This window comes from Danio aesculapii, chromosome 16 (genome assembly GCF_903798145.1).
Source record: "Danio aesculapii chromosome 16, fDanAes4.1, whole genome shotgun sequence".
Classification (NCBI taxonomy): Eukaryota; Metazoa; Chordata; class Actinopteri; order Cypriniformes; family Danionidae; genus Danio; species Danio aesculapii.
This window is the reverse complement of record NC_079450.1, coordinates 4,755,116-4,760,115: the sequence shown is the minus strand read 5'-3', so window position 1 is coordinate 4,760,115 and position 5,000 is coordinate 4,755,116.

Below are 5,000 nucleotides of genomic sequence, written 5' to 3'. Positions count from 1 at the left end.
TTTCAGATGGCAAATTCACTAGCGGGCACTGTCTTCATTTTTGTAAAACATGAAATACATTGCTCTGGGTACTTTTTATTGAAATTTTAGATGACAAATCCACTAGAGGGCGCTGTCTGCTATTTGCAAAACATAAAACATGCTGCTCCGAGTACATTTTATTGCACATTTCAGATTGCAAATCCTTTAGAGGGCGTTGTCTACATTTTTGTGAAACATAAAATTTGCTGGTCTAGGTATGTTTTTATTGCACTTGTCAGATGAAAAATCCACTAGAGGGCACTGCCTGCAATTTTGCTAAACATAAAACATGCTGCTCTCAGTAATTTTATTGCAATTTTAGAAGGCAAGTCCACTCGACTGCGCTGTCTGCAATCTTGCAAAACATTAAATACTTTGCTCTGGGTACATTTTATTGTACATTTCAGATTGCAAATCTACTAGAGGGCGCTGTCTACATGTTTGCAAAACATAAAATCTGCCTGATCTCAGGAGGAAACGTAACTATACTTTTTTGTCAGTTTAGTGGCTAATTTGTAAGAGTTCAGTCATGCAAAAATGTACGATTTTGAAAAGGAGGCATGGTGCCTAACCCAGCCCTTAAACCCATTGCAGGGTAAGCAAATCGTATTAAATTGAATGATTGACATCATTCAAAGTCATAAGAATTAGCCACTAAATCAAAAAGTTACGAATTGCCATGAGATTGTGTTTTAAAAAAATACATTGCTCCGGGTACATTTTATTGCACATTTCAGATGGCAGATCAGCTATGGGGCGCTGTATTATTTTTGTGAAACAAAAAAATATGTTGCTCGGGGTGCGTTCTTCGTTTTTTTTTTTTTTTTGTACATTTTATATGGCAAGTCCACCAGAGGGCGCTGTCTGCAATTTTGCAAAACGTAAAATATGCTGCTCTGGGTACTTTTTTATAGCAAATTTTAGATGACAAATTCATTAGAGGGCACTGCCCACAATTTTGCAAAGCATTAAAAAATGAGCCTGATCTCACGAGGACACTTAACTATTTTATTGTTTGTCAGTTTAGTGGCTACTTTGCACAAATATGTTCAGTCGTACAAAAATTTTAGATTTTCAAAAAAGAGGCGTTGCACCCAACCCAGTCCCTAAACTCAACCGTCATTGGGGGTAAGCAAATTTTACTAAATTGTTCAAATGCGATCTTTCGAATTCATAGGAATTAGACACTAAATCAAAGTTACGAACTGCCGTGAGATTGTGTTAAAAAATGTTGCTCCGGGTACATTTTATTGCATATTTCAGATGGCAAATCAACTAGAGGGCGCTGTCTGCAATTTTGTAAACCATGAAATGTGAACTATGTTGCTCTGGCTACGTTTCATTGCAAATTTCAGGTGGCCAATCCACTAGAGGGCACTGTCTACATTTGCGAATCTGAACCATATTACGTTGGTTAAATTTTTGGGGGGGTAATTTCAGATACACCTTCTCGTACACTTCCTGATAATCGTTGTGCTTGTAGTTTTTTTCAGACTCACTGTGTGAAGGCTTTTTTTATATGATATTTCAGTTAGCTTTAGTTTGCTATCCTCACAAATGAACCACAATAGTCAACATTTGAAAGCCTTTCATCAAAGTTGTCTTAACTATTCAACAACACCCGTTCTTGTCTTAAAAAAAACTTTTTTTCGTCCACTTCAAATGTTAACTACTCTATCCAGTGCCCTTGCTATAGTATAAAATATATATAAATATTACATCTGGCGTCTGAATAATTTTTAGTTTGACTGTATGAATGCACTGTTTGTGGTTCCTGGACTCTTCAACCTTTCCTTTTGCCCTGACCTTTGACCTCCCCCAGTCCCTGCCGACCCCATCGTGACTCTTTTGTTTAGAGTCTGCATCTGGTCTGGAGCTTCATGTTGTTTTGTTTAGTGCTTTTAATCTCTCATTTAAGACAGAAAATCCTTCTTCCATGTCTGTGTTTGATTGTTGACTTCAACGGCCTCAAGTGTTTGGTCTGGCGAGGACAAAGTAGATCTATCTTTCTGCCTTTTTATCAATGTTTATATCCAGTGTACGCTGCTGTTGACAGAAGTAGGATCATGTTCACCACCAAGGCTGCATTTATTTAATAAAAAAAATCTGAAATATTATTACGATTTAAAAAGACTGGGCTTTATTGTAATTATAGGTCATGGAAATTATTTTTTTATTTACTCCAAAGTTGACCTTTGACTTAAAGTGTGAAACTTAAATAGCGTCACATATTATTTTTATGTAAGCTCTGTCATGTTTAACTCTGCTCCTGTCTAATCCCCAATATTTTTTTATCAACATGTTTTATTAAAACTGCATATCTTGCATTTTAATGCAGATTTATTGCTGTCTCCTGTGCTGCATCTTTGCCAACCCAAAGTCTACATCTAAGCTGTAAAGTGTGATAAAGTGAGCAGACTTGGCAACACATGAAACAGACATCAAAGTGTATTTCTCAGAGATTTACTCTTTCTGTTTTTATGAGGATATCGTAACATATTACTTCTGCTGCGCAATCTGACATGGTTTCCTCTGAACTATGAACAACTATATTTAAATTCTATATTTAGATGTCTATGAATCTTTGCTTTATGCATTGTAACTCTACGTGCTAAAATTAGACTCTACAGTGTGTTTGGAAATCCATGCATGTGCGTTCAATGTGTTTTACCTGAATTTGCCTCAACAATGGCTATTATGGAAGCCTTTTTTATTGCATTTGAGTCTATTTTGAAGTGAGAGAATTAATTAAATATTGCTAAAACAAATTTGTATGAAAATAAAATTTAAAAGCTTACACATTAAGTAAGTAAAGGTTTATTTATATAGAACCGTTCCCAGACATAGAGTCACACATAATTTCTTTTTTTTTTGCCCCCCATATTGTTTTGTGTTATTTTATAGAGATAATGCTGTTATACAACAGTTCTGCCTGGTTCTTGAATCTGATTGGCTGACAGCCATGTGATATTCTGCAGTAACACCACTCATACATACCCCTAGTGGTGTATTACTCCGACCACATAGAGTGATAGCAGATCAATAAACTCTACTTTTGACAAATATTGCAGCTGTTGAACAACATAATGTACTTTTGAGGATTTTGCAAGTGAGAATGTAGTTGTTGAGATTGTAACTGTAATTTATAATTTCGGAGATTCAGCGCATTGGCTGCTATCAGCATGTAGAGCAAAGAAATTGACGGTTTACCACAATATGGTGACGAGACTGCATAATAAGTCCTTAGGGGAGAAAAACTCAGCTTTTTCTTTTCATATTTCAAAATACAGCTGAACAAGTCATTAAAAATTAATGTAAATGACGTTTTATGTCGATCTCTCTCTTCTGTATTTTGTATTGCTGTATTAAAACTACTGTAATCTGCTAGTGTTTGCTTTGCGTTGGCTTTTTCAGGGCTAATTATTGTTATCTCCTGATTGCAACAGAGAAATACTGGGAAATCTCTGTAGACTGATGTCATTTCATGCTGTTCAGTCTTATTGGACCCTATATTACACCCGGCGCAATACGGCTTTCCTGTTTTCTGCCACTTTGTTTAAAAGCAAATCTATTTGCGCCACTTTGAACTCAGGGGTGTTTCGGTCTAGAAAAGAGGTGTGTTAAGGCGCATTGTTGGCACGTTGCTATTTTGAGAAACTGAAATAGACTGTGCAATAGACCAGCTGAAAGCAAGGCAAGTTTATTTATATAGCACTTTTTATACACAGTGACAATTCAAAGTGCTATAAACAGGAATAAAAGAAACAAGTATAAGAGAAATAAAAACAAATAATAAAATGGTTTAAAAAATTAAATAAATAAGCATAAAAACAGATCAAATGTGTTATAAAAGAATGAAAAGCAGGTCTATAGTCCAGCGCAGAGCGCGTTAGTTGTGCGCCTCGCTTACACATTGCTCAAAGCACGCAGAATGTACAGCAATACGCAAATATCTTTACAAATGAAAAAGAATTAAAGGTTTAAAATAGTTTTAAAAATATTACTTTCTACATAAATATAAAAACCACCGCCTTCATGCCTTCTTCTCGGGGGGCTTTTTATAGTTTATTCGTAACAATTTGCTTTTGTATAATGTTGTTATTATTATCATTAGTATTATTTATTATATGCATATTTATATTAATTTCATTAAAAACAAGCTTAGGTTTGTCCACCTGTCAGGGTTTTGGACCATATGGGGCATAGCATGTGTATTTCGATATAACTTTGGCAACACAATCTCACTGCAATTCGTAACTTATTGATTTAGTGGCTAATTCATACGAATTCGTACGATCTAATTCGTACAATTTAGCACGATTTACTCATCCCCCAATGATGGTTGGGTTTAGGGTCGGGGTTAGGTGCCACGCCTCCTTTTTAAAATCATACAATTTCGTACGACTGAACTCGTACGAATTAGCCACTAAACTGACAAAACGTAAAATACTTACGTTTTCTCGTGAGATCAGGCTGAACTTTGGATATAACTTGACCACACTTCGTTATTATTGCTCATTTATTCATTTGCTGGAATTAGAACTGAATTTAGAAATAGTTTTGAAACAAATCTTTGCACTTAACAAATGAAATTAATGATGTAGGTTAATGGAGGTCTGTGTGTAAAACACTTTTTTTATCCATGAAAGAGAGAAAGTGAAAGTAAAAGCGGATAGGAGGAGGCTCATTCTTTATCCTTGCGCTGCAGATGCTCTGTTTAACTGTTTTCTCACTAGTGAAGAAAACAGTCGCCATGTAAATATCAAATACGCCATGGCGCGACACAACTGACTCCTAAAGAGAATGGGAGATGAGACTCTGATTGGTTCATTCTCAAAACACCGCCCAGAACTCATTAAGAGAATAAGCTCAACTCTGTATTGAATTCGGACAAGTCCTTAATGCTTTTGCGCCCTGCGCTTCAGACTTTGCGCCTACATTGTTAAAATAGAGCCCATTATCTTATAATGTGAGCAAAA